This window comes from Cetorhinus maximus, chromosome 24, assembly GCF_964194155.1.
Source record: "Cetorhinus maximus chromosome 24, sCetMax3.hap1.1, whole genome shotgun sequence".
NCBI lineage: Eukaryota > Metazoa > Chordata > Chondrichthyes > Lamniformes > Cetorhinidae > Cetorhinus > Cetorhinus maximus.
Genome location: NC_135902.1, coordinates 18240113 through 18252763, shown reverse-complemented (window position 1 = coordinate 18252763; position 12651 = coordinate 18240113). Strand labels below are relative to the sequence as shown.

At 44.8% G+C, this 12651-nt stretch overlaps 1 protein-coding gene across 3 annotated transcripts in view; it reads right to left on the bottom strand.

Moving 5' to 3' along the window:
- caskin2b (CASK interacting protein 2b) overlaps window positions 1-12651 on the bottom strand; it is a 421869-nt gene that overhangs the window by 129880 nt on the left and 279338 nt on the right. The gene's annotated exons all lie outside the window — the stretch shown is intronic.

The window sequence follows — 12651 nt, the reverse complement described above, 5'->3', positions numbered from 1 at the left end:
GACTCCCTCCCCACTCCGCACACCTTCCTCCCCCTGGACTTCTTCCCCTCCCTGCACTCTTTCCCCCCTTCAAACTCCTTCCCTTTTACTCTGCAACCTCCTTACACCTACATCCCCAGTTGCCATCTTCTCCCCCATTACCCCCTCCTCCCAACCTCATCCCCCGACACCTTCTTTCCCCTCTCCCAACTTCGCCCCCCTACACCTTCATTCCCCCCTCCCAAGCTCCCCCCATCCTGACACCTTCATTCCAGATCATAATAACTAACTGCGTAAAAAAAATTCTCCTGGTCCTTTTTTTGTCATTTATCTTAATAGTACTGAAGACTTATGCTCCAGAACTTGCTGCACCCCTAGCCAAGTTGTTCCAGTACAGATACAACACTGGCATCTACCCAACTATGTGGAAAATTGCCCAGGTGTATCCTGTACACAAAAAGCAGGATAAATCCAACCCAATCAATTACTGCCTCATCAATCTACTCTCCATCATCATTAAAGTAATGGAAGGGGTCATCAACAATGCTATCAAGCGGCACTTACTTAACAATAACCTGCTGACTGACGCCCAGTTTGGGTTCCACCAGGGCCACTCAGCTCCTGACCTCATTACAGCCTTAGTTCAAACATGGACAAAAGAGCTGAACTCCCGAGGTGAGGTGAGATTGACTGCCCTTGGCATCAAGGCAGCATTTGACTGAGTGTGGCAACAAGGAGCCCTAGCAAAACTGGAGTCAATGGGAATTGGGGGAAAACTCTCCGCTGGTTGGAATCATACCTAGCACAAAGGAAGATGGTTGTGGTTGTTGGAGCTCAATCATCTCAGCTCCAGGACATCATGTAGGAGTTCCTCAGGGTAGTGTCCTGGGCCCAACCATTTCAGCTGCTTTATCAATGACCTTCCTTCCATCATAAGGTCAGAATGGGGATGTTCGCTGATGATTATACAATGTTCTGCACCATTCGCAACTCCTCAGATACTGAAGCCGTCCATGTCCAAATGCAGCAAGACCTGGACAATATCCAGGCTTGGGCTGACAAGTGGCAAGTAACATTTGCGTCACACAAGTGCCAGGCAATGACCATCTCCAACAAGAGAGAACCCAACTGTCGCCCCTTTATGTTCAATGGCATTACCATCCCTGAATCCCCCACTATCAACATCCTGGGGGTTACCATTGACCAGAAACTGAACTGGACTAGCCATATAAATGCTGTGGCTACAAAAGCAGTTCAGAGGCTAGGAATCATGCGATGAGTAATCCACCCCCTGACTCCCCAAAGCCTGTCCACCATCTACAAGGCACAAGTCAGATGTGTGATGGAATACTCCCCACTTGCCTGGATGTGTGCAGCTCCTGCAACACTCAAGAAGCTTGACACCATCCAAGACAAAGCAGCCCACTTGATTGGCACCACATCCACAAACATTCACTCCCTCCACCACCGACGCAAAGTAGCAGCAGCGTGTACCATCTACAAGATGCACTGCAGGAATTCACCAAGTCTCCTTAGACAGCACCATCCAAACCCACGACCACTACCATCTAGAGGGACAAGGGCTGCAGATAGATGGGAACACCGTCACCTGGTAGTTCCCCTCCAAGTCACTCACCATCCTGACTTGGAAATATATCACCGTTTCTTCACTGTCGCTGGGTCAAAATCCTGGAACTCCCTCCCTAACAGCACTGTGGGTGTACCTACACCACATGGACTGCAGTGGTTCAGGAAGGCAGCTCACCACCACCTTCTCAAGGGCAACTAGGGATGGGCAATAAATGTTGGCCCAGCCAGTGAAGCCCACATCCTTTGAATGAATAAAAAAATCTTTGTTCTCTGGTTACTGATCCTTGTAAAAAGGCAACAGGTTCATTTTTGTCCTTCAGGGAAGTGACATGCCAGCTGACCTAGTCTGGTCCTACATAGGACTCCAGGCCTACACAAAGTAGTTGACTCCTGATGCCCTCCAGGCCACCAGAGATGGCCAATAATTTTTTTTATTCATTCATAAGATGTGGGCATACTGTCTAAGCCAGTATTTATTGCCCATCCCTAATTGTCCTGGAGAAGGTGGCTGTGAGCTGCCTTCTTGAACTGCTGCAGTCCAAATGCTCCATGCTAGTGTCACCCACCTCCCAAAACATACATAAAACCCCCCCATTCATAATTTATCAGTGCAGCTTCAGTCAACAATTTAATAGCCTGTATTTACGCGCCATCCTTAAAGTAGTAAAAGGTTTCAAGGCGTTTCACAGGAGTACTGCCAGACAGAAATAAATACTAAGGAATACAAGGAGATATTAGAACAAGTGACCAAAAGCTTGGTCAAACAGGTTTTCAGGAGCTCTTAAAGGAGAAGGAGAGGAAGGCAAAAAGGTTCAGAGCAGAAATCCCAGTGCTTTGGGCAGCAGTTCCTAAACTGTGGGCTGTGACCCCAACTGGAGTCATAGAATGAATGGGGGCACATTTCTCCCCCTCTTCCAAAACAACCCCCCGTACTGTCACTGAGGCCCAGGCAGTGTCTGGCCCTGCCCCTCCCTTGCTGGTCTCTCAGTCTTTCTTTCTCTGGGCTGGGGCCGCTTCGCTAACTCTTGAAGGCTGGCCCCATCATGAACCCAGCAGAGCGATGCCTCCACTGCTGGGCTGTGGCCCATCTGAGCCAAACCGTCACCCTGGTGCTACAGAATAACCCAGGCTCCTGAATCAGCTATCTCAAGACCCTCAACCTGCTCTTCCACTGCTTCCTCACCAAGGTCCATAAGCTGGTGCAGCTCAGATGATGTAAAGAACTGGTGAGTACATAAAATAATAACGGTTTTATAAAGTATGTTAAAACCAGATTTTCATATTTAGATCATGTATAATATTTTGATCTATGAAGCCTGAACTTTAATGATTATATGCTGAATGTTTCTATGCTGTTTTATTGCTGTTTTGTACATCGGTCCTCCACAACTGTAAACAGACCAATACTTCACTTTCCGACAGTGATTAGCAGTGGGAACACACTGGCTATTCCCCCCTTCTTCCTTCAGTCCAGGGTCTGATGAACCACATCCGCTGAGGTGAACTTACTTCCAGTGCCTTGCATATTCACATCATGAGAATTTGCACCCACCCGGTGAGAGCTGTGTCAGTAAAGTGTTGTTTGTTTAGCTCTCTCGCACTCACTTGAAATATCACACTTCTCCAGCACCACACTGACAGCTGTCAGAAGGATAACTTCACCACACTGTAAAAACACACAGCCCTTAGGCCCCATTGAGATATTAACTTGAATAAAGGAGCTCCATTATGTTGCTGTCCTGGCTTGTGCTGTTCAGTGTGAACTGCTTCAAATTCCACTCTACAAGCCACAGCCTGACTATGGCCCACATCATTTGCTTTAACTGATATCTAAAGTCTGATAGAGATTAAAAAAAAAGCCTAAAAAATTCCCGACTACATATCCGTAAACAACCCATTGCTCAGTTGGTTCTAGAATCATGAAATCCTGCAACACAGAAGGAGGCCATTTGGTCCAATCCCCTACTCTCCACTCACCCCCCCACCTCCCACCCCATGTCTATTCAATTGTTATTTTTAAAATTCTTCTTTTTAAAGCTATCATATTCTGCCCCCTTCACTGTTTCTGTTTGGACAATCCCTGTCTTAACAGTTCACTGTATATTAAAAAATTACCACCTCAAACTTTGCCCATTGTTCTTTTGGTCATGACCTTAAATGTTGGGCCTCGAGTAGCTGGCTCACCGGCCAACCAAGATAGTTTATCTCCACTTATTAAAGTCCCTCAAAATTTTGAACAACTCCATTAGCCTCTCTTTAACCTTCTCAGTCAGATCTTTCTCATTTTGAAGCATCTCCCACACGGTGCCAGTAGAATTGCCTGCAGTTGACGGACAATATCCAATAAGTCCAAACGTCTGCTTTTAAACTTCAATTTAATTCGATTTCAGTTAAAAAATAAACTTCCTTATTTTATAAGTTCAATATTCAGTGCTGGTCACCACAGGCTATTGAAAGCTGATTGGTCAATGTGAGGATTAAAGACCTGCGTTTCTGTAACATCTTTCACAATCTCAGCCATGCCTCAGTTGGTAGCACTCTGACCTCTTGAATCGCAAAGGTCCAGGGCTTGAGTACAAAAATCAAATCTGATACTCCAGTGCGGTACTAAGTGCACTGACAGAGATTCCATCTTTCTGATGAGATGTTAAAATGAGGCCCCATCTGCCTGATAAGGTCCCATGGCACTATTTCGAAGAAAAGGAGGGGAGTTAACCCCAGTGTACTGGTCAATAATTGTCCCTCAAAAAACAACTCCAAAACAGATTCTCTGATCACTATCACACTGCTGTTTTGGGGAATTTGCTTTGTGTATGATGGCCATGGTGTTTCCTACATTAAACTGTGACTGCACTTCAGAAAGTATTTCATTGGCTGTAAAGTGCTTTGAGATGTCCGGTGGTCATGAAAAGCACTGTACAAATGCAAGTCTTTCTTTTTTTCAGGATGTCCAAAAGTGCTTTACAGCCAATGAAGTATATTTTGAAATGGAGCTACTGCTGTAACCATTGCAGCCAACATGTGCACAATAAGATCCCACAAACAAGGATATAAATGATTAGATGATCTGTTTTACTGATATTGATTAAGGGATAAATATTGGCAACAACTTGAGCAGAAATCACCTCAATCTCCTTCAAAAAGTGTCATGTGATCTTCTACGTCTCCTGAGAAGGTGAATGAGGACTCAGTTTAATGTTTTATCCAAAAGACAACACTTCTGACAGTGCAGCACTCCCACACTGGAGTGTCAGCCTGGATTGTGCACTCAAGCCTCTATACTCAAGAATAGGATTTGGACCCACAACCTCGTGAATCAGAGGCAAGAATGTTACCACCGAGCCACTGGCTGTAAGTCAGGTGTATGCTGGGAACTGAATGGTCAAACCAGAGATGAATGCTGGGGATGGTGGTCATCAATTACTGTACTGCGCGACACAGTCATTCATGAACTGTGGGCATCTGTGATTTTTCTTTCAATGGTTACAAGAGCTGAACTATTAAGGTCAAATATGGGCTCTGGCAGGAGATAGAGAGTAGTTTAGGACCCTAAATCAGGGAGACATCACTGTACAATTGCATTCATTGCCTTACCCTGCCAGTATAAAATTGCCAGGATTCCTAACTCATGACACCAAGCTTCCTAAAAGTTTGTTATTCATTCACCTCTATACAGCGAGCAGGAACAGACTCGAGACTCAGCTTAAACATTGTCAATTGACCCGCGGACTGCGTGTTTTGGTTAAATATTTTCAAATCTGACTCAGTCTCTTCAGGGCAAGAATCGTGTGCAGGAGTTCACAGATGGGCAACACTGTCTCATCACCTCACCAACATGTGTAAACAACCTCGCGCTATGACAAGCTGTCCATCAGGTTCAGGGCAAGCCAAAAGAAAGAACTCTTTTTACACATATATATAGCGATATAACGTCTCAATATACAGGACATCCAAAAGACTTAATGGCCAATTAATTACTGTTTGTTGCCTTTGACACTTGTATTTGGAAACAGGGCCAGCAGGAGAAATCATAGGCCCTGGTGATTCTCCTTTCTCTGGACCCTTATTCCTCCCCCCCTTCCCACTTTAACCCTCCCCCTCAATCATGCATGATATTTTTACCCCCTTTCCAGATTCACCAAGCAATCACAGAAAAATCCTAATAAAATGATAACGGCCATTGTTGGCATTTGGTTACAAATATCAGCTGATTATACATGCAGCATGGGTCATTAATATTAAGAGCAGCAACTATATATTGCTGTGTTAGTTTGTGTGTACCCTATAGGTAGTCCCGCTGTGACCATCAAATAAACCAATGAGTACAAGTTTTACTTTAACAGCATCATGCAATATTGTTAATCTGACAAGTAAATATCCCATCAGTTATTTATAACACTATGCAGGTGATAACACTGATTTCTGTGACTGCCTCAGCCCTCATTAACATGTTCTGCACATTGCACCTTATGGAATGGTGACAGTAAATTTGGGGTATTTGGGGTAAAGATTCAATACTTGCAACCCAGATAAACTGCACAAGATCTTTTCCATTCTGCTGAAGAAGTAGAAGACTTTCTCCTACCTGGATGTATGAAATTATTCAATATAATTATTATATTATAATTATTTCATACAAGCAACTGGATTCTCTTTTATTGGTAATCTCAAAGGGAAAGATCAAATGACTTCTGAGCAACAAAGTGGAATGATGCAACATAGGTTGTCACTGTCAGTGAGAAGCATTGGAGCCCTCAGGTGCTTTTGTGCAAGTTTTTATGAGGCCAGAGGACAAAGACTGAATGGTTCACAGTTGTATCTGCGTTTTCTTCATCAGCAAGTCTGAAGACTCTGCTGATTGCTGCTTCTCACTATAATATATTTTCAATACCTACTATGCAACACAACTTAATCACAAAATTTCAATACTTAAAAAATCTCATAAAAAGCATTAAGATAGAGTGGGCTAGTAGGTGATTAGACAAAAGGACAAGATTGAAGTCGATGGAAAAGATTCTTGAGAATCACGTGCAGTGTAAAACAGGTTACTGATTCACTATGAGCCCATTACATACTTCTGTCCTGGCAATCTCACCCCAAATGGCCTGCTCAGTAAACTTCCATTAGCATCAAAATAAACAGAACTCCAGCCATGATTCTACCCTCTGTTCGCAAGATAATTATGAATGACAAAGGCTATCTAGCCCAGCTCATCTCATCCATCCAAATGGCATATCAACATACATATTAGGAGCAGGAGTAACCCATTTGGCCCCTCAAGCCTGCTCCGCCATTTGATAACATTGCCTACATTATACCAGTGACTACAATTCAAAAGTATTTAACTGGCTATAAAGCAATTTGGGACATTGTGAAAGATGCTGTATAATTTAGGTTTTGAATTTCTTTCATTACACCTGCATGCAATAAGTAGAGTGGCTGCAGCAATGGTGAAATTGGAGGTCCAATGCTGAGTCTATAAGGATAATTTAATCACAGAGCAATCAACTGATGTTAGGAAGGTGGCTACAACAAAATTATTACATTTATAAAACAATTCAACTCTATAGCTCATAAAACCTTACCTTTCTGACTTCTCTGGCACCAACCCACAAAATACCATAAATGGCATCTGCTTTTTTAAAGCTAATAACACTATCACCATGAATCGTCAACCAGACATCTATCAGCAGCTCATGAAAAATATAGATTGAATTGTTGTTCTGAATTTTTCAAAGAAGAATGGTACATAAATTCGGGACAGCCTTAACTCAAGAACTGGATTGTTTCCCCTCCCCCCCAGAAACTCCCCCCAGAAACTATCATATACGTTGCATTGGGCACTGTGAGTTTTCAGACCACCTTGGGTAAACCGAGGATGAAGCAGAGATTTGTAAAACCTTCCTTTAAGCAATCTCCTAGTGACAAATAGGGATTTCATTCCCAGACTTTGCAAGGGTAATATAACGGGCGATAGATAGCCAACTCCTGGTTTTTATTTTATTACATTTATTTGCTGAGGCCCAAGATTTTCAAGCCTCTGGTACATCAACAAAGTATGTCATCTGAATTGTGTGTACTTGAGATCATAATGAAAATTTATGCTGCTACTTATATGTTGGTTTAAATTCAAAAGAGAATTTGGAGAAGCATACAGTCTTTAATTTTGTGGTACTAAACCTTAAAAGTGACCCTCCCAACCCTAATCCCCTATTCCAACCACCACCCCTGCCAACCCACCCACATGCCCCGCGCCCCCCTGTCCACATTTCTCAACTCTTCACCCCAGCTGTCGCCTGGCCCCCCCACACCCAGACAACCCACCCTAGACCCCCTCACCCCAACCCCCCCGTCTCCGCCCTCTCATCCCACCACCCCTCATCAATCCCCACACCCCAAACAGCCCACCATAGCATCTCACCACAATCCCATCCCACCACTCCCCACACAGCATCCAATTAGCTCTGAAATGATTGTAGGGGCTGACCATTTTTCATGCCAATATTCAAACGTGAACACTTGCCTGACAGTAGCTGCCAATGAGAACTGCTGCTGCTTCCAACCATTGGGCAGCTTCATGATCTTCTGGCGGGCTTTTAAAAAAAACGGAACCACGAAGCTGCCCGAAGGTCAGAAGCAGCAGCAGTTCGTATGAACAGTTACCATCAGTGAAACTGACCTGAAAGTCTGGCTTAAAAAAATCAGAACTGTCAGGCTGATGGCTCCAATTTTTTTTGAAAAGCCGATCTTTCAGGCCTGCTGCTCAGTCTGGAGCCTGTTTCCAAACCAATGCAGGGCCCCCACCCCCCACCCAGCCCACAGGCCCTGGTGTTTGGAACCATCTGCACCCCCCCTCTCCCTGGCACGCATAAGATCCCATGACACTATTTCAAAAAAGAGCAGAGAGTTCTCCCTGGGTCCTGGAAAATATTTGCCCTTCAACCAACATCACGGAAACAGATTATCTGATCATCATCACATTGCTGTTTGTGGGTGTTTCCTGTGTACAAATTCGATGGGACATTTCCTACGTTACAACAGCCTACATACTTCAAAAGTACTTCATTGTTGGGTCATCTGTGGCTCAGTTGGTAGCGCACTTGCCTCTGAATCACAATGTTCCAGGTTCAAGTGCCACACCAGGGCTTGAGGACAAAAATCAAGGCTGATGCTGTCAGAGGTGCTGTCTTTCAGGTGAGACGTTAAAGTGAGGCCCTATCTACCTGACTCAGGTGGATGGAAAAGATCCCTTCGCACTATTTTGAAGAAGAACAGGGGAATTATCCCTCGTAACCTGTCCAATATTTACCCCTCAATCAACATCACAAAACAAAATAGATTATCTGGTCATTATCATACGGCAGTTTGTGGGGAGTTTGCTGTGTGCAAATTGGCTGCTGCATTTCCGACATTACAACAGTGACTACACTTCAAAAACTTTATTGTGTGTAAAGCACTTTGAGACATATGATCTCTTGGAAAGCGCTATATAAATGCAAGTCTTTCTTTTTAAAAGCGCTTTGGGATATCCTGAGGTTATAACGGTGCTCTATAAATGCAAGTCTTTTTTTACCTTTGCCTTTATTAGTTGGAGAGCAAGAAAGGTGGGGGGTTCAGCACCGAATGTTCTTAATCCCACAGTTATGTAGGAGATTCAGCAAAACACCGGGAAACAAGTCTGCTGAGGCCCACAAGTGAAAGATCTACACTCGTAGTCTAGGCTAATACAAAAGAGCAGCCACTTGGGCAAAGCACCAAACGGCAGACGCCACATGATAGCCCACCACCTTCGAGGGAGGATAGGAGTGTGCTGGAGCTCGATGTGCCGATTGGACAGTGCTTCTGTGCTTTGTTACTGGGTGACTCTCAAACCTATGGCAATAGAATATGATGTGGCCGAAGTCCATTCCAAACACTGAAGTGAGGAAATGCTGAGATGGTCCAGGATGAGAGGGCTGAGAAGAGAAGTCAGATAGAGTGGGTAGACTCTAGAGTGGTGCCAGCAGATTGGAAATTAGAAAATAGAACAATGCTATTCAAGAAAGGAGGGAGAGAGAAATCAGGGAACAACAGGCCAGTTAGCTTGAGATCAGTCATTGGAAAAATGCTGGAATCTGTTATTAAGAAGAGACTTGGATGTCCTCAAACAAAGAACACAAAGTTAGCATGTAGATACAGCAAGCACTTATGAAGGCAAATGGCATATTGGCCTTCATTGCAAGGGAGATTGGAGTACAAGGAAAAAGAAGTCTTGTTACAATTCTACAGAGCTTTGCTGAGACCACACGTGGAATACTGTGCGCAGCTTTTTTCTCTATATTTAAGGAAGGACGTACTTGCATTGGAGGCAGTACAACAAAAGCTCAGTAGATTGGTCCCTGGGATGAGAGGGTTGTCCTATGATGAGAGGCTGAGTAAGCGCTCTGGGGTGTAGAGGAATGAAGGTGATCTCTTTGAAACATTCAAGATTCTGAATGGCAGAACAAGTTCTACCATGATCTACTCCTGTGCCCATTTCTTATGTTCTTAAACTTGCACCCAGCCCACTCATGGGTCCTCTCTTCCCTATCAGTGCACTCCCATATCCTGAAATAGCACACAACCTGCTCTTACTCCCTCCTCTGTTCTCTGGGAGGGGGGGTGGGGGTTGCAATCAGACACACAGCCACTAAATAAGATAAAAGGCCACTAAGTTTCCTTTTACCCTCCACCCTGTCTCCCAGCACTGACTCATCTCTCAGGCCCCATAACAGAGAGATTAGTAAGAGCCACTACTCCATCTAGTCTCTCCCAACCTGCAGCCCGCTCCACTGTGAGTCATGCAGACAGGCATCCAGACATACGAATGATTTGTTCGGCAGCTGTCCCATAACTAACTGAATAGTCACCTAGGAAATTTCCCCACTGTTCATTCATAAATCTGCAGTGAAACTTGGAAACTGGACATGCAGCCAAAGGACACAGGAGCTGCTGTGAAAAAGCAGCCAGCGGACCTCCAGGCAAGTGTCTCCCGCTCACTGGGTCATTCCCACTTCCAACCTATCAGCCTGAAGAGGCTGACAGACAGCTGGCAGCTCTTAGCTGGGGAGAGACAGGTCTCCACCTCTGTGTAACGGGCGCCTGATTCATTCAATTGTGCCGGCTCTTTAAATTCTTTCCCACAGCCATGCATGTGCGGTAACTTCAAGGGACCAACGTTTGCAATGGCCTGCATGGGAACTTTCAGTCTGCTGTGCAACCGTGCAGCTTAGAGGCAACAACGCCTCCGAGATCCATTTCTGCTGCGCGACCCTCCTTTTTGAGCATCAACCCGGCAGAAACCAAGAAACAGTGGCCATGGGTTTTAAAATAAACGCAATGCAATCCCTCTTTGGGGCTGGATCTACCCGTCTGTGACAGGGGGGAGTTAGATTAGGCAGGGGCAACACCCTGGCCAGTAAGGACACAGAAAAATTAACTGTAGTTTACTGAATTATATAGAACTAAATAGAAATACAGCACAGAAACAGGCCATTCAGCCCAACTTATCTGTCCTGGAGTTAAAGCTTCACTGCGGTACTCTAATTCACCTCACCCTATCAACACACCCTTCTATTCCTTTCTCCATTATTAAGCTTCCTCATAATGCATCAGTACAAATTGTCTCAATTATTCTATGTGGTAGCGAGTTCCACATTTTCACCGCTCCCTGAATAAAGAAATTTCCTTCGACTACACCTTCCAAACCCATGACCTCTACCACCTAGAGGGACAAGGGCAGCAGATAGATGGGAACATCACCACCTGGAAGATCCCCCCCCCAAGTCACTTTCCATCCTGACTTGGAAATATATCGCCGTTCCTTCACTGTCGCTGGGTCAAAATCCTGGGACTCTCTTCCTAACAGCAGTGTGGGTGTACCTACACTACATGGACTGCAGCGATTCAAGAAGGCAGCTCACCCCCACCATCCCAAGGGCTATTAGGGGTGGGCAATAAAAGCTGGCCCAGCCAGCGACGCCCACATCCCGTGTACAAGTAAAAAAAGGTTTTGCCTGAATTCCCCAGACTCTCATATTTATAACTCCTAGTTTTGTTACAAAACCAGCGTTACCACAGCTGTTCTCGAAAATGCCTTGGTGGAATCTGCAGCTTCGGTAACAATGGGGAAACAACTGCTCATGTGACGTCAATATTAAATTCTTGGTATATTGTTGAGAGGCCCACTGAATGGCCAAGGCCCATGGCACAGGAAAGCACCATGGAGGAAGAGTGCAGTAATAAAGTAAACAGCTATAGCCCTGCCTTTGACTTTTATGCTGCTGGAAGGCCAAGGTGTGTGAGAATCGGATGAGGAGTAGCTCCATTGCAATGCCCTCATGGTTGAATATTCTGTTAAACGTTGTAGTTGGAGCTCACACATGGAGGGTGGCCTATTCGGCCAAGGTAATGGTTGGCAGCCAGCACATGGGGAACTGTATCCCTCCCCTGTATCAGCACGAATGTTCCCTTTAAACGGCATGGCCAGGTAGCAAGCCAAAAGTCCCCATGCAGGCCACACACAAAGAGCCATGCACCTGATCTAATCGCCCGCACACTCTGAATATAATTTAGAGGGAGCATTGGCCAGCAAACTTCAAGAAAAGCGATTCATCAACTGGATCACTGTATTCAGCTCCTGACATGAAGTAAACTGTTAAAAAACCTGAAAATGCTGGAGCTACACAGGAGGTCTTCAACATCAAATAGACAGGTTCATGTTCCACATGTCAACCCTTCATCATAACCTGTCTTAGACAGGACACAAAAACATCCTCTTTTCAGATAATCGATAAGCCTGCTGTTTATTTCCAGCAGCTCTGTTTTGAAGCTTTCAGAGTCATGTCCAGTAGTTTGACTTGATTTCATTGGTAGCCTGGGTACCTCCAGTAAATATAGCGGCCAGCAAAACTATTGCCCCAAAAGGCTGTGGATGTTGGCAGGGTCGGGGGGAGGGGGGCAGTCAGTTGGAGATTTTGAGACTGAGAGGGATAGTTTTTGTTGGTTATGGATATTAAGAGATTTGGAACAAAGGTGGGTAAATGTAGGTGAGATGCAGATCAG